Below are 18,635 nucleotides of genomic sequence, written 5' to 3' on the forward strand. Positions count from 1 at the left end.
TTAGATTATTGCAACTACTTTATCATCAGATTTCCTAGACTTCCTTGGGTCCATCATTCTAGTGGTTTGAGCTTGGATCAAATACCAGAATGGATTCTTTTGAAGCTCTTCAAGTTGGTTTGAATTGAATTTAAGTGTTTGAAAAAAGGAGACAACAGCTGAGAGGTTTGATCGGTATTGAATGCTGTAATGAGCTCTCTTTCTTTGGAGTTTAATAGGTTTTTTTCCCCTTGAGCTTGAGTCTTTTGAAGTTGGGGTATTCATCTTAATGCTTGCTGCTTCATCACCTTGGACTTCTGTTTATTGGCAAGGAGTTTGTGGTGTTTTGCTGCTTTTTGATCTAAGATCATTAGAAGACTGAGAGAGTTTCTGTTTCTTTCTTGGTATTTCTGGTGTTTTGCTGTTTTTACATTTTGTCATTTCTAGACAATGAAAATATAAAGATGTCAACATTAAATCCCAGAGAAAATTGAACATGCCAGAGAAAATTACACATAAAGGAGAAAATTAAGGTGGCTAGAGAAAATTATAAATGTCAGAGAAAATCAGACACGAAAAATTAAATGTCAGAGTACTGATAAACATGGCAAGTCAGAGAAAATTTCCATTCCACAATTAGCAAGATAAAATAAATAAAGCAACGTAAACATGTCACAGAAACTTACAAAATAGAGAAACCAAGAATTGAACAAAATAAACATACTAGAGAAAATTTCAAAAAAAAAACATAAATCTAGCAAGCCAAATAGTATTAAAATGCTAGAGAAATTTACAGACAATACCAGATAAAATTAAACCTAGCAGACAGACACAAGGGAGAAAAATAATGTGGAATACATGCAGCCACAGTTAATTTTCATGCCCAGAGAAAATACACAAGGTAACATAAACATGACTGACAAATTTTGAATAATTGCTAAAAATTACATATAGACGTAAAATATAGTTAGAGAAAATTCAAGAAAGAAACATAAATCTAGGAAGCATAAAAAATGAAAATGACAGAGAAAATTACATATTCCAGAGAAAATTAAACATGGCAAGCTAGAGAAAATTTCCATTCCATAATATGAAAATGCCAGAGAAGTTTACAGACAACCAGAGAAAATTAAACATGACACACACATACAAAGGAGAAAAGTGATGTGGCCAGAGAAAATTATAAATACCAAAGAAACATAGACACAGATAAGAGAGTAAAATTACATATAGATGTAAAATATAGCCAGAGAAAATTCAAGAAAGAAACATAAATCTAGTAAGCACAGAAAATGAAAATGCCTGAGAAAATTACATATTTTAGAGAAAATTAAAATGCCAGAGAAATTTATAAAGTAGAGAAATTTGAATGAATTGTATTTGAAAATTACACAGAGAAATATAGAGAAATTAACCATGCCAGAGAAAATGGGGGAATAAAGAGAAACAAATGGAGGAATAAACATGCCAGAGAAAATTCAAAGAACGTAGATCAAACAAATACTAGAGAAATTCAAATGACAGAGAAATTTACAGACAAAATCATACAAACATATTCAAGAATAAGTTCAAAACTCAGAAAAATAACATTTTTCAAATTCATGTAGCTTTTTATTACGAAATTGAAACCCTAATTAATGGAATGCTAATATAATATGCAATTAAGTGTGTTTCCAGAGAAAAACTCGTTGGATTGTAAAAAACTCACTAGAGTGAGGATGAAACCCTAATTACGAACTGATATACCCTGAGATGAAGATGCAATGAGATGAAGATGAACTGAGATGACGATGAACAGTGAAAACGGGTCAGAGAAATTTGTGAGGAAAGAATGTAAAAGATTTTGGCAGAAGATAATGAATCTCTAATGTCGATAGTGAAGATGATTGTGAAACCCTAATTCTCCTGTTCTCTTACTCGTGAAGATGGTTGGATGTTTGGAGTGGAACTGAGTCGTCGGAATCTAGTGTAGTGTTTTCAGTTGATTTGTGAAGGGTATTTTGGTCCAAGAAAGAATTAAAAATGCGTGCGTTCTAGTTGAGGGACCTGATGCATCATCTCTTTTTTTGGTGTCCTCTATCCTCTAAATTACTATTATTAGGGACTTTAAAAACAATTCCCCTTTATTTTACTATCTTATAATTTAATATCATATAAAATCATTATATATTTATTTTAGTTACACTTTTATAACACGATAGGGTTAAGATTATTAAAATGTACATAAATAATTGAAATAAAATTATTATTATATATATTTGTTTAAATAACATTTCTATAGGACAATAAGATTGACATTATCAAAATAAATAATTAGAATCATTCTTTAATTTTAAACGACTTTTTTTCTGCAATTTAATCATTATATTTAATATTAAAATAAATATTTATTTTATTATATTGAAATTAAGTACAAAAATATAATATATATATATATTTAAAATATATTTTCATAGCTCAACATAATGAAAATTGCACTGCATATTTCGTAATATAATTTTTAAATAGTTCTATATATATATATATATATATATATGTAAACATAGATATATACATAAATAATTCAACTAAAATTATTATATATTTATTATATTATATTTTATATCATGATAAAATTAATATTATTCTTTTATAATAGATACATTGCAATATATTTCTAAAATAATTTATATATAGACATATATAAATAATTTAATTTAATTTTATAAAATATGATTTATAAAGGAAAAAAAAAATAATGCATGGATCAACTATTAATTTTACAAATACCAATAAATTTCAAAATGTGATCATATGACTGTTTAGTCCTTCCTTTTTTTTTTAATTTTTTTTTAAAATTTTTTTTTATGAACTTAAATGTCCCATTAAGGTGGAAATTACACAAATGGTAGTCACTTACATGTTTGGGTTTAATTTTTTAGGAATAACAGTGAGTTTTTCCAAATGCAAAATTACACATTTGGACAATCCGCATTATAGAGGTTTTGGTTTTCCCTTATTTTGGAACAAATCCCACATTAGAAACAAAAATGTAGCACTTCAATAACGTAACACACTAATGTAAAATACTAAAAAACTCATTGATGCACTTTTCCCAAACGTAATAACGTAACACTCTAAAAAACTCTTTAGTGCACTTTTTTCAAACGTAACAACGTAATACTCTAAAAAAACTTCTTAGTGTATTTTTTTTTTCCAAACGTAACACTTCAATGTAACACACAAAAATAACTCCTTAATGTATTTTTTCCAATCGTAACACTCCAATGTAACACACGAAAAAAACTCCTTAGTATTCTTTTTCCAAACATAACATTTCAATCAATGTAATCTCAAACGTAACACTCTAATGTAACACACACAAAAACACTTAAAGCCTTCTTAATGTACTTTTTCCAAACATAACATTCATAGTTTGAAAATATACATTTGCTTAAAATTTACTAAGGGATTTTTGTACTTCTTTTGAAATGATTTGAAGAATCTCACATCCTTTTGGAATGGTTTGAAAAATCCCATATTATTTTTTTTAGAGTGTAATATTGGAGTGTTACGTTTGAAAAAAGTAGATTAAGGAGTTTATTTGGAGTGTTATATAAGAGTGTTACATTTGAGAAAAGTACAATAAAGATTTTTTTTTTGGAGTGTTACATTAGAGTGTTCCGTTTGAATGTTACATTGGAGTGTTACAGTTTGAAATTATACATTTGCCAAAACCTTACTAAGGAGTTTTTTGTACTCCTTTTGAAATATTTGAAAAATTCCACATCCTTTTAGAATGTTTGAAGAATCTTATATTTCAAATCATTTTTGTACTCATTTTGAAATGTATTCTAAATAAAAAAGAATTCTATATAAAAATTAATCCCAAATTTGATTTTTGTAGATTGTGTACCTTACCTTTCTAGCATAAAAGAAAAAAATGGAAGAAAACATAGTAGAAATAAGGGTATAATCGCAAATCTAATTTTCAAATAATATGTTAAATTTATATTTTCAAAATCAATAGAACTAATTGGTCTATAAAAAAATTCTTAAAATTAAATGGAATATCATTTTTCAATATGAGATTTATAAGTAAATTTTTCATAATGACACCAAATGTTAAATCAGACAAGAAAGAGATTTATTTTTTTTTAATAAAAAAAAATGGGTTTAGGATTTATTTTATTATTTTTGTTTATGGTTTATTTTATGTGGCAACTTTTAAAAGTAAATTGACTAGATGATTAAAGGGGATCCTGTAATAGGGCCAGGGACCTACCAACATGGTCTAATTTTTTATCTAACTGGAGAGTAACACCTGGCAACTTTTAAAAGTAACTTGACTAGATGATTAAAGGGAATCTTGTAATAGGGCCAGGGACCTACCAACATGGTCTATTTTTTTTTTTAACTAGAGAGTAACACCCGAGTATCAAATTCATGTATTTAAATGAAATTTTAAAAAGAAAAGAAAAGAAAAAGGTTAAATTATATGTTGATAGTGGTATTTTTTTTTTAACAGAAATAAAATAAAAACTAAGCCCTCTCCCCTGGAGAGACTGATTAAGTCTGTAACAAGATAGCTCTGAATTTTCATTAGTGATTCATTAACTACCAAAATATCTTCAGGTTGCTCTGCTCCAAATTTGACCAAAGCATCCGTGCACAAATTCCCCTCTTTATAGATGTGGTGGATGGTGTATTCACATCCTTTGAAAATAATTTTTGCATCCTCCAACAGTCCAAGGAAATTTGTCATCTGTGGCGTCCACCATCAGCTGCACTACTTGCTTTGCATCAGTCTCAATGATCACCTCATGCATACCCTTCTGGAGCATCACTGTCTGTCCTTTATAGAGAGCCCACAATTCAGCTTCTAAGCTTGTTCCACTGTTTAGCCTTCCATAGTAGCCACACACCCAAGCACCTCTTTTATCTCTGAAGACTCCTCCAAAGCCTCCCCCACCTCCCAATTTCCTGCTGCCATCAACATTTAACTTGATTTTCCCTACAGGTGGTAACATCCACTTTATCAGTCTAAAAGCAGGCCTGAGATTAGTAATGGACAAATTGAAAGCCAAGTCAATATCTTTAGAATAATCAAGAATAAATTTAACGCTATACTGGCATTATCATATTCAACTATTTGCGCCGAAAAAAAAATATTCAACTATTAAATGCTAATTAGCACTCTTCTCCTCAAAGAATTAAAAAATTGAAACTTACTCGAAACCCAAGATTCTCTCGTGAAAGCAACATTAGGCATTGTAAACACAATTTCTTCTTTCAGAACTGATTGGGAGTTCTAAAAAACATATCACTGATATCTATAATGAGCTGGAAATGTTAAAAAAAATAAAAAATAAAAAAATAACAAACAAACAGAGACACTTATCACATCATGGGGGAGTCAGATCATTAGTGCTCCTCCTAGTACTCATTTTTTAGTGCTCCTAAGCATTTTTGTTCTTCTTTACTTTCTCGCAATGACTAGATATTTGATTTTTAAATTTTTTATTTTATATATATATATATATATATATATACATAATAACATTGTTATCTCATCTTTGATAAAAACTTGATAGTGCAAAAATACCATAAAAGCTTATGGTAACAACATAATCAAGTAAAGCTTGTTTACAAAAATTAATTAATTAATTAATAAAATAAAGTAAAGTAAATAAAGCTACCTTATTTTTAAAAAAAAAATTCTAAAATTGCAACTGTGATAAGGGTTCTCTTATTTTGAGGACTAATTTTTTGTTACAAAATACATGTCTAATGCTTTAAAAGATTGTACGTTGCTTCGACAATATAGTAGAGTTTTGTCGGTGAACACAGAAGATTAATTGGCAAAGTTTTGTCTTTTATGTGAAAAAACTGAAATTGAGGCCTGTAATAAAAGGATAACTTGGATGTCATCAACCCCGAAATTCCTGATGTAAAATTTATGTTATTGCAAATCTGTATAAAGTATACAAACAAATATCACACTGCTGAACATGCTCTAAAGTTATTTTTTTTTTTGGGTGATTATGCTCTAAAGTTATTGATTAGCTCAGATCTCGGTTTTGGGTGTTTGACAAAGGTTTTTTTTTTAATTTTTTAGATTAAAATCTACGAAATAATAAAATAGATTAAAATAGTCAATAAAATAAAATGTTACATCAAATTCATAATCATTTCACTTTTTTTTTTTTTTTTTTTTTTTTTTCATAAATATCACATCTAACTACAAAAAAATCTAATTATCTTTCCAAACACAAAAAATTTAGCCTATTAAAATAACCAAAAATTAAAATAACTTACTAAAATAACAACTTTTCAAACACCCACAATAAATCAATTTCACACAACAAACAATGGGCTTTGTCCTTCGAACCTGGCTTCAAAGGTGGGATTAATTAGCTACCACATTATAAGTCATAATAGTGTGAAGTTATTGTTAATTATTATATTAAACACACAACCCAAATACGTATATTCTAGATGTGGATTGTTCAAAACCTGATCAGAATGAAGTTGATCTGCTAGCACCAAGGAAGAAGATGAGTGGCAAACACACTCACATGAGTCCTGGAACATGGCGAATCAGCTGCAGCTTCCATTCCCTTGTAGCAGTCCTTGTTGCGGTATTCATCATTTTGGTGTTTTACACAACCAGAGTGAACAAATTGCTGGTGGAAGATCATCAGGAAGCAAGCATAGAGAACAAAATGCTGAGGAATGGTCATCAGGAGGTGAGCAAAAAATGGCACCGGGGACTCATTGCAAGGCTGCAACTTGTTTTCGGGCAAATGGGTATGAAAGATTGGTAAGGAGGGAGAGAACAGAGAGAGACTGAAATGAAGGATTGGTATATTCAATGTATAATCAATGTCTGTTATTGTATTTCTGTATATACAAGAGAATGAGCTCTCTCTCTTTATAGAGAGGAGAAGGAGACAATGGAGCACCGGATGCATAAGCCAATACATTAAAATAATATCAAAGCTACTGCTAAAGCTGAAAGTGAAAGTGTGTGGTAGTGGGTGAGAGCCTTTTACAGCTACAAATGCTAGTGGGTGAGAGCCCTTTACAGCTACAAATGCTAGTGGGATGTATATTATATTAACAGCCCCCCGCAAACTCAAGGAGGGTAGGCATCGACCAAGTTGAGTTTGGAAACAAGATCACGGAAGCGCCCAGGAGGATGAGCCTTGGTGAAAATATCAACAGGTTGATCGGCAGAAGCAATGGGGAGAAGATGAACAGTACCACGTGTAACATGCTGTCGAATGAAATGATAATCAATCTCAATATGCTTGGTGCGATCATGAAAAACATCATTGTGAGCAATCTGAATGGCACTCTGATTGTCACAATAAAGAGAGGTAGCGCCAGAAGAGGAAATACCCATATCAGTGAGGAGCCAACGAAGCTAGAGAAGTTCCTGAGTAGTATCAGCAAGAGCTCGGTATTCAGCTTCGGTGCTAGAACGGGCAGTGAGGGATTGTTTCTTGCTACGCCAAGTAAGAAGAGAATCCCCTAAGAAGAAACAAAATCCCGTGGTGGTGCGTCGATCCGTAGGATCCCCAGCCCAATCAGCATCAGAAAAGGCACGCAGTTCAAGAGAGGATGAAGCAGAGTAGTGAAGGCCATGGAACAGGGTGCCTTTGAGGTATTGAAGGATGTGGAGTAGAGCAGTATAGTGGGGAGTGCGAGGAGCCGACATGTACTGACTAACAATGTGAACAGCATAGGCAATGTCAGGACGAGTCACTGTGAGATAGACAAGACTACCGACGAGCTGGCGATAAAGAGTAGCATCAGTGAGGAGAGCCCCATCGAGAGGAGTGAGACGAATCTGAGGATCAACTGGAGTAGATGTAGTTTTGCAATCAGTGAGACCAGCACGAGCCAGAAGATCGGATGCATATTTGGCCTGAGATAAATAAGAGCCAGTAGAATCATGGAAGACTTCAAGGCCTAAAAAGTAGTTAAGAGTACCAAGACGAGTCTCTTCTGATAGCAACTCAGAAATAGCTTGTTCCAGAGTGGGCAAGGGATGGCGATGAAGAAGAGAGGCACGTACGGGCTCAAAAGATGAAGTGAGAGCCATGAGAAAGCGCACCAACCTTTGCTGATTACGATAAGCAGTAAATAAAACAGCATCTTCTCGGTGAGGCCAAGTCGGTTCAGAAAGAGCAAGCTGGTCCCAAACGGAGTACATTTGAGAAAGGAAGTCATTGATGGACTGACTAGATTCTTGGCGCATCCGATGAAGTTGGCTCTGAAGTTGATATTGATGAACAAGACCAGTAGTCTGGTATCGTTCTTTCAAAAAATCCCAGATGTCTTTTGCAGGAGTAGTGACAGAGTCAAGCTGAAAGCAACCAAACTGAAGACTGATAGAGGTAACAGAAGTATTTCGAAACCAGGTAATGATTACTGTCCCATTCCTCAAGGCGATCTTCATATGTAGGAGTAGCAGGAGAAACAGTGGTTTTAGCAGTGTCTTTTACCGGTTGGGTCATGTCCCCGGTGATAATTCGCCAGAGCTTCTTTCCTTTGAGGAAGGAAGACATGGCTTGGGCCCATAGAACATAGTTGGAACCATTCAAAATGACGGAAATGGGATGTGAGGCATCATGATGATCCATAATAATAGTGGAGTAGGGCTAAATTGATAGGGATAGACCTGTAGGAGCAAAATTAGGTAAAACAGAGTGTACCAGTGAGTCCGGAAGGTCGAAAATAGCTAGGAAAGGTGGGCTTTGTAGAGATGATGTCAGCAGGATGGAAAATGATGTCAGCGGCGCACGTTAGCAGAGAGGGCGTGCGGCGCACGATAGCAGAGAGGGCGTGCGACGTATATTAGCAGAATGGCACACACGGGTGCATAATAGCGGAACGGCGCACGCGCGGCTCACGGTAGACGAATGGCGCACACGGGTGCACGGTAGCAGGCGCGGTGCACGAAAGGGCAGGGTGGAAGGTGCGTGAAGGCGCGTGTGAGCATGGCAACGGAAGCAGAGACGCGCCGAGCAAAAAAGCGGCCCGTGAGAGCACGTGAGATCGTTTCTGGTGATGGGCTTGGTGCCATTGGAATCGTAAGGAGATTCCGAGCTGTTTGGTGTAGTTCCACTATGTACGGGACTAAGCACCAAAATTGAAGAATGCCAGAATTGTATTTCTGTGCTCTGATACCATGAAAGATTGGTAAGGAGGGAGAGAACAGAGAGAGACTGAAATGAAGGATTGGTATATTCAATGTATAATCAATGTCTGTTATTGTATTTCTGTATATACAAGAGAATGAGCTCTCTCTCTTTATAGAGAGGAGAATGAGACAATGGAGCACCAGATGCATAAGCCAATACATTAAAATAATATCAAAGCTACTGCTAAAGCTGAAAGTGAAAGTGTGTGGTAGTGGGTGAGAGCCCTTTACAGCTACAAATGCTAGTGGGTGAGAGCCCTTTACAGCTACAAATGCTAGTGGGATGTATATTATATTAACAGGGTATATGATGATAAGTCTTTCCCTCTATACAAAGAGCTAGAATGTTCATTTATTGATGATGGGATGGCATGCGAGAGGTTGGGAGAAAGGTTTTCAATTATCAACATTGGAGGTGGCAACCTCACGATTGCGACCTTCCAAGGTTGGTTTTTTTTTTTTTTTTTTGTTGTCTTTCTCTCTCTCTTGCACATGTGCACAGTGCACAGTGCACAGACATAGACTCAGGCACGGACATGAAAATATAAGGTCTTTCTCATTCTTCTTTTTTGTTGTTAGCAAGGTTCAATGCCATAGCATTGTTGGAGAAACCAAGGGGGAAAAAGCTTGTGTTTGTTGGGGATTCGTTGAACGGGAGCCAATGGGCTTCAATGGTCTGTTTGGTTCAGTCACTAATTCCTCCCTCACTCAAATCCATGAATATCAATGGCTCATTAATCACCTTCAAGGCCATTGTGAGTTAAGAATTTCTTTTTCTAGCTCTGCTGTTTTCAATGACTGTATATAAATTTTATTAAGTCTGTCATATGAAATTCTAACTTGCACTGCAATGGCCTTTTCATGTTTTAATGCAATCAAGGAATTTAATGCCTCGATTGATTTCTATTGGGCTCTATTGCTTGTGCAATTGAACTCTGATGATCTTATCAACCATCGTATACCTAATTGGATTGTCAGAGTACAAGCAATTGAAAAGCATGCTAGATATTGGGTTGATGCAGACATACTGGTCTTTAATTCTTACATTTGGTGGAGACGGCCTAAATTGAAGGTTTTGTAAGTACATTTTTCGGAACCTAAAATCAAAATTTTCATCAAATTTTTACATTGGACCAATTAATAGCATGCAAATTCAATTTGGAAATAATGATTATTAGGTGGGGATCATTTGGAAACTCTGATGGAATCTACAAAGAAGTAGAGATGTTACTATCATATGAGCTAGCTCTAAGAACATGGTTAGATTGGTTACACATTCATATCAACCGTACCAAAACCATATGTTCTTCACAAGCATGTACCAAGACCAAATGTTCTTCACAAGCATGTCACCCACTCACGAGAGGTAAGATAATTATAAACCAAACCCACCTTAAATTAGCTCTTAACTTGTGAATTCACATATCAAAGGTTTCGGCCGGTACATCCCGTATCGGCTGGTTCGTACCGGAAAATGGGAGGGCCGAGTCGGATACTCACCGATATACCGGCGAGAATGAATTTCACGTCCGTATCGGCCGATTCCCAACACGTATCGGCCCGAATCCGATACGTAAACAATTTGTTTCCGACAAAGTCCGATACGACTGAAATTCACCTGAAAAAATAATTGAGAAAAGCAAAACAAAGCACGTGGAAAAGCAAAAAATAATGAGCAAAGCACCTGTAAAAGAAAAAATAATGGACCAAAGTACCTGCAAAAATAAAAGCAAAAGCAGAAAAGGAAGGAACAAACTCATGGACTCAACCATTTCACTTCAATTTTTTTGTCTTCCTCAAGCAATAATACACACACAGACTCACGGACACCATAAATGTGTTACAACCTCTAAAGAAAAACTCTCAATCGGACCAAACCCAACTCCTCAATCAAACCCAAATCCATCTCCCAGGGGCATCGATCTTGTGAAGTGTTGCAGGGAGAAGCATCAAATCGAACCCAAACCCATCACCGATTTCAAGCTTCTTCGTTGAAGGTTTATTCTGTCATGCTCGGTTTGTATATGTGATGCTCTGTTTTTTTCTTTTGACTGAAGAAGTCATGGTTTTGTTTTAAGTTATGTTCGGTTTGTTTAAGTATATGTGATGCTCTGTTTTTCTTTTTCTTTTGGCTGAAGAAGTCATCGGTTTGTTTATAATTTGTTTTAAGTCATGGCTTTTGTTTTGTTTTGTTTTGTTTTTTTTTTTTCTGTGGTTATTTTTTTAAATGCACATAATTTTTTATATATATTATTGAGGTTGAATAGAACTGAGGAGCAATTTTTTACATAATTTTAAATGCACATAAGTTTAGAAGCTGAATAGAACTCATAATTTTATAACTCAGAAGCAGGTTTGTTCTCTCATAATTATATATATATATATATATATACATATATTATCGGCATAGAATATAATTTTTTATATATAAAAATATTATATATATATATATTTTAAATGCACATATGCTCAATATATATATATATTTTATATATATTATTTAAAGAGATTTAATCTGTCAGATTTTTTATTTCATATTTTTTTTTATTATTTTAGATTTTTTAATCTGTCAAATCTTTTTATTTCAGATTATTTTTATATCAGATTTTTTTTATAGAGGTTTAATCTGTCAGATTTTTTTAAAGAGGTTTATCAATATGGAGAAATAGGCTAATCGATTCATAGTGATGATCAAAGTGATGTGAGATATGAAGATTCTTCTGTACCACCACGTAATTCTTTTTATTACTAAGTTTTAGAGTTGTTGATTTGTAGTAGATTGTTTGTATGCGATTATGACTGAAGCGAATGATTTATTTTCATGTCCCTCTTTCTCTTATTAATTTGTTGTGCATGTGGAAGTATTTTATTGTTGAAAATAAGTAAAAAAATATTTTCACATCAATTTTATATTAAAAGTTTAACATATATGCCAAATAAAAGGTTGGGACTAAAATAAATACATATCATTTAGTTGAAAATGAGTAAAAAAGTGCCTCTACATATCAAAATTTTGATTAAAATGTGATAAATTAATGCTAAAAGAGTAAAAAAATACATAAAATTGAGTTTTAGGTGGATTGCTAATGATTTTTGAAATTTCACAACTGCGACGCCCGATACCCGATACGTACCGGTCGATACTACCGATACCGATGCTCCGTGATCGATACCGTTACGTTACTCGATACCGCGATTTAGAACTATTTCCCCCCCCTCAAATTTAAATAAGAATAAAAATGCCAAAAAGAAAGAAAGAAAGAAAAGTGATAGTGCATTTAATGCAATCCTAAACTCTAAATCAAAACATGTTTTTAAATTACAGGGTTGAAGGATGGGGTATGCCTCCAAACCAAAAGTGCAACAATGAAACAAAGCCAATTTCAAAAGGACATTGAGGATTCGATTCAGACCCTAGAATGATGCGAGTAGTAGAAGCGACAATAGATGAACTAAAAGAAAGAGGTTTGAAGGTACAAATGCTTAATATAACACAACTTTTAGAGTATCGAAAATATGCCCACCCATCTATATATATGAAGATATAGAGGTCTCAGGAGGAACAATCAAATCCTATACGCAATGTGGATTGCATACATTGGTGTCTTCCTGGAGTTTAGAATTTGCTTCTATATGCCTACATTTTTTATTATTAACTACATTCATTTTACTCTTTTATGGCCACATTTTACAAATCAAGCAATTCGGGCAAGTCCGACTTTTAGTCTTAACTAGTTTTCCCAAGCTCAAGACTTGGTTCATCTCAGACAGTTTAGATTAAATTTAGGTTGTCCAAATCCAATAACAACAAAAATTTATTTTGGGTTGCGATTGAGTTTTCTTGAACCAAGATATTGCACCTTTTGAAAATATTTTAAAAAAACATATTTAAAACAATCATAAACGGAAAATATAATAGGAAAATTAGTTTCCATTATATGTAACAAACAACATTTCTCTTGGCAGATGCACAGAGAGAGAGAGAGAGAGAGAGAGAGAGAGAGAGAGAGAGAGAGAGAGAGAGAGAAATCTTTGTTGGTATAGCGATCCCGGTTCTTCCTCCTTTGGTTGTTGTATCCGGACCTGGTTCTGTGGATGCTGGTTGTGGTTTACATCTTGTTTCCGTCCTTCAATACATTGTATTTGAGTTATAGGATGTTTTGGGCAGGATTGTTACAGATTGGTTGTGATTGGGAGCAAATGGTTGCTGCCCAGAATTTTGGTCCTTCGCTCGAGCGAGCCTTTTGTCGCTCAAGCGAGCTCTGTGTTTTAGATCCTTTGCTCGAGCCAGGGTTCCTTTGCTCGAGCGAGAGTTAAGTTTTGTATTTGGTGGCTTGAGCGAGAAGTCCTTCGCTCGAGCTTACGTCTGCGTCCGGTTCTGGACCTGAGAGTTGCAATCCTTGGCTCGAGTGAGCTTTCCTTCGCCCGAGCGAGCGAGGACTATGTTTTGGAGTTCTTCGCTCGAGCGAGCTTTTCTTCGCTCGAGCGTGCTTCTGGGTTGCAGACCTGAAGCTTCGAATTGTTGGCTCGAGCGAGGCTTTCTACGCTCGAGCGATGGTTTCTTGTGTCTGGTCGCTTGAGCGACCAATCCTTCGCTCGAGCGAGCCTGCGTTATACCAGTAGACAGCAGCGGGGAAACACTTCACTTTTTATCCTCTTTTGCTTTCAAAATCCTAGATCCGTCCTCTCTCTCTCCTTATACACATTCTCTCTAGGGTTTCATCTATTTCTATTGTGTTCCTACCCTAATCTCTTTGTAAGAAAGGTAGAGGGTCATGCGGGCTACATTTTAATCTGAAAAGTTATGGATTTGGAACACTTTGGGTTTTTACCATCTTCTCCTTTGGGCTTCTAATTTCGAGGTAGGGATAACCTACTACATCTTATGAGTTTTGACATAAGTTTTATGCATTTTGATTAGTTGGTGTAGTTTGGTAATTTTGGGAAAAGCTAGGGTTTGGTTTGTAATTTATAAAAGAGGGGTTTTGTGTTTTAAAGCCTCATGTGTATTTAAAGCCTTGGAAATGTGGGCTTGAGAGTTGAATGGATGGAATTTGGTCTTAGGATCAATATTTGAGGAAAGGGGTAAATGCCCTAATTGTTGTAATAAATTAATTTGTTTAATTAATTTGGGAAAATGCGAAATTGAGCTGAGATCCATGAAATTGAGAAATTATAGGATTGAATAGTGTAGTTGGATTAATTTATCACTCACCTATGAAAATGTTGAGATTATATCTGTTTGATGCATTTATTATCTGTTTAGAAATAACTGCTTTGGGCTATCGGTGGAGGATTGTCTTGATTGCTGTAGACACCGTATGTTGGTTAGGGAAAATTGAAACTAATTGAACGTGTTATGTCATTGAATATGACGGTTGGAATAATGCATCAAATAGGTGTATTGATTGATTATTGTATATGATAAGTGTTTATATACATTGTATTGTGTGGGAGGAGATAGGGGATGGACTCCTAAACCGGATATTATTTGGGAGGAGATAGGGGATGGACTCCATTGATACAGCAAATATGTGTATCTATTGTGAAGTATGGAAGTGACATTGATACAACAAATATGTGTATCTATTGTGAAATATGAAAGTGTTTTCATATAAGTTGTTATCTCAATTAAAAAGGAAGTGCTTTAAAATGAGTCGTAGTCTCATTAAATTGTTGGCCAGGTTCTGAGCCATGTTATGAATTGAAAACTTGACAAGTACAAGAAAGGGAAATGTAACATGGACATGATTGTCATGGAACTGTATAGTGATTTAAATTGGTTTATAAGTGTTAACCATTTATCAAATGCTATTATTTTAGTCATTGTTCATATTTGGTTTAGTATATCTCTACTAGGCTGTGGCTCACCCTATATGGGACATCATTTTCAGGTTCAGGTGATATGCCACCTCCAAGGACGTAGCTTGGGAGGCTTGGAGATGATAGTTCTTTTTGTTGTTCTCTTTTGGTATTACATGAAAATTCAAGCCATGGGCTTAATGTGTATTTGAGTTAGTACTCTCTTCTTTTGCAACCAAGTGTTGGCTTGGAAAGTTATAAGCCCGTAGGGCATTTACTTTTGTTGTCAACATGTAATACTTTTGTAATGAATACTCTGATAAATAGAAATATGCTTTATTCTTTTATGTCTATGCATATCCATAAATGTTGGGTTTTATGTATTATTTTTGAGGGCGTGACAACTTGGTATTAGAGCGTACCGGGTTCGAATACTTTGGGTACGCGGGAAGTGGTTAGTACCACAATGGGTTTGTCTCGCTTGCTAGAGACTTATGTGTGACATTATGTGTTTATCTGATAACATGGTTATGTGATTGCTTGGGTATGAGATTTAGTTTCTATGATGTTGATTGGATCCTTGGGTTTCTGGGAGTCCTATTGGAAAAGCACTTGATCAATGCTGTTTCTAACTAGAACTCTAGCAACGCCTCGGGACTGTCATTATCCGGATATGAAATTCGTAAGTGTTTATGTGATTATGTGCTTACGTGGAGTGAATTACTGTTGTCCATTGCATTAGGACGTGAGTGTTATAGCTTCGGCACATTTGTGAATGTGCTAATGTTCTTTGTTACCTTTATTAGGATTTTAGGACGAGGACGTGGTGGTAGGCGAGGTAGGCCTAGGAGGCAGGAGATGCCTATACCGGATGAGATTCCGGCGTAGCAGGAGGGTGTTGGTCAGGCCAATGTGGCCGAGCCAGTGGGTCAGCAGGCTATGGGCGCCTTAGCCCGCGAGATGGCAGGAGCATTGAGGGAATCCTCGGGCATTCTCAGAGCTGAGAATCAAGTCTAGGCCCAAGTTGTTGATGCATGGCCTTCTTTTCTGAAGGGGAGTTTTTCCGGTCTAATCCGGACGAGTTTGTGGGTGATTCGAAAGAGCCACTGAAGGCTGATGAGTGGCTTGAGCAGATGACTAAGACGTTTGAGATGCTTGGCATCGAAGACAGGGCATTGAAGGTGACCTTGGCGTCTTTCCAGTTGAAGGGAGATGCGGGTCAGTGGTGGAAGTTCATGAGGGATCATGTTGGTGGTACATGGGAGGCCTTTGTCGATGCTTTTTAGGAGAAGTTTTTGTCTCCAGCTGTTAGGGAGAAGTTGAGGGACCGGTTCTGTCAGCTCAAGTAGCTGAGTATGCCAGTGGCCGAGTTTGAGGCCGCATTTACTAGTTTATCCAGGTTTGCACCTGAGCTTGTGGCGTTTGAGGAACACCGTTGTCTGGAATTTGAGAGAAAGTTGAGGCATGGACTCAAGACCAGAGTTGGAGGATCCATGACCCGGGACTATGGGCGCCTTGTAGATGCTGCGGTCCATATGGAGATTATGATGCAGGAGGAGGAGGAGAGGATAAGGGGCTCCAAGAAGAGTCAGGATGGCTAGGGGGATGGTAGGAGGCAGAGGGGTTCTAACCCTTAGCAGCCTTAGGGTACTTTTGTGAGATCTACCTTTCCAGTGCCAAGTGCAGGTTCTGGGAGAGGCAGTCAGGGAGACATTACTTGTTACCAGTGTGGTCAGCTGGGCCACAAGTCTCCAACTTGCCCGCAGAGGGGAGGAGGTTAGAGAGCAGCTTTATCTTCGGCTCGATCTTAGAGCCAGAGTTAGGACAGAGGCCAGCCGCTCTCTTGTTACCAGTGTGGTCAGGAAGGGCACCTGAAGTGGTTCTGCCCGCAGTTGAGTGGCACATCTGGTGCATCTGGTTCAAGGCAGACTCAGAGCCTTCAGCCAGTTCAGTCAGTTTAGGCCTCGAGGGCCAATCAGGGGGCTTCATCGTCCTAGTCTGTGCAGTAGTCTTTTACTCCTAGGGGTGAGCTGGTAGATCAGAGACCTTCTGGGCGCGTGTATGCTGTTACCGCCAAGATCTTGTACCGGCTCTATCTGTTGTGAGAGGTACCTTTTTGTTTTGCAACTCGGTTGTGAATGTGTTGATTGATACGGGTGCATCCCATTCCTTTATATCTGCTGCATTTGCATCTGTTTTGGGATTAGAGTTGGCATAGTTAGCATCTTCTATATGTATTGTATCACCTGTTGGGGGTGAATTGATTTTGAAACAGGGGTGTCGGGGCTGTGATATAGAGGTCGTCGACCGCCGGCTTCCATTTTCTTTTGTAGTTATGGCTATGTCGGGTTTTGATGTAATTTTGGGTATGGACTGGTTATCATCATACCGGGCTGTTATTGACTGTTACTGCCAGAGGGTCACTGTATGTACCTTGAGCGGGGATTGTTTCCATTTCTTGGGGGATCGGGTTGGTAGTGTTTTGCCACCAGTGTATGATCCGTGAGGGCGGAGTGAGCTTGGTGGTCTTTTTGCTAGCTTTATGAGTAGTGAATGTGATGAGACCCAGACTGTATTGCCGAGAGTGGTTTATGAGTATTCAGATGTTTTTTCCAAGGACCTTGTTAGCTTACCACCTCATCGAGAGATTGAATTCTTTATTGATTTAGTGCCCGGCACGGCGTTGATTTCTATGGCACCCTACCGTTTTGCCCCAGCCGAGTTGAGTGACCTGAAGATTTAGCTCCAGGAGTTGCTAGACAAAGGCTTTATTCGTCCTCGTACTTCGCCGGGGGAGCACTGGCCCTCTTTGCTAAAAAGAAAGATGGTGCCTTGAAACTTTGTATTGATTACCGAAAATTGAATCGGGCTACAGCTAAGAATAAGTACCCTATGCCTCGTATTGATGATTTGTTTGACCAGTTGAAAGGGTCCCGTTATTTCTCTAAGATAGACTTGAGATCGGGTTACCATCAGTTGAGGGTCAGGGAGGAGGATATTCCACAGACGACATTCCGTATGCGGTATGGCCACTATGAGTTTCTGGGGATGCCTTTTGGGCTCACCAATGCACCAGCAGTATTTATGGACTTGATGAACCGGATCTTCCGGGAATTCTTAGATCGTTTTGTGGTCGTTTTCGTGGACGACATTTTGATTTATTCACCTTCTGAGCAAGAGCACGAGAAACACTTGAGAGTGGTGCTTGAGTTGCTTAGAGCCCATAAGCTGTGTGAGTTCTGGCTAAGAGAGGTGAAATTCTTAGGCCATGTAGTCTCCGGGGAAGGGGTGTCTGTTGATACATCCAAGATAGATGCAGTGCAGGAGTGGGCACAACCTAAGAGTGTTTTTGAGATCTGCAGTTTTCTGGGATTAGCTAGGTATTACCGCTGGTTTGTGAAAGATTTTTCCAAGCTAGCTTCGCCTTTGACTAGGTTGACGAGGAAAGGGGTCAAATTTGTATGGAGTGAGACTTGTGAAAAGTCGTTCCAAGAACTGAAAATTAGACTTACCACCTCTCCGGTTTTGATTATTCCGGAGAGAGGTTTCGGTTATGCGGTTTGTTGTGATGCCTCACGAGAGGGTTTGGGTTGTGTGTTGATGCAAGAGGGGAAAGTGGTAGCCTATGGCTCGCGGCAGTTGAAAATACACGAGAGGAATTACC

At 36.9% G+C, this 18,635-nt stretch overlaps 1 pseudogene; it reads left to right on the forward strand.

The window, feature by feature from the left end:
* The first annotated feature begins 6,482 nt into the window (after positions 1–6,482).
* Positions 6,483–10,593, forward strand: LOC145790472 (protein trichome birefringence-like 34; annotated as a pseudogene).
* The last annotated feature ends 8,042 nt before the right edge of the window (positions 10,594–18,635 follow it).

This window comes from Camellia sinensis, chromosome 1, assembly GCF_055761805.1.
Source record: "Camellia sinensis isolate YWXY chromosome 1, ASM5576180v1, whole genome shotgun sequence".
In the NCBI taxonomy this organism is placed as follows: domain Eukaryota; kingdom Viridiplantae; phylum Streptophyta; class Magnoliopsida; order Ericales; family Theaceae; genus Camellia; species Camellia sinensis.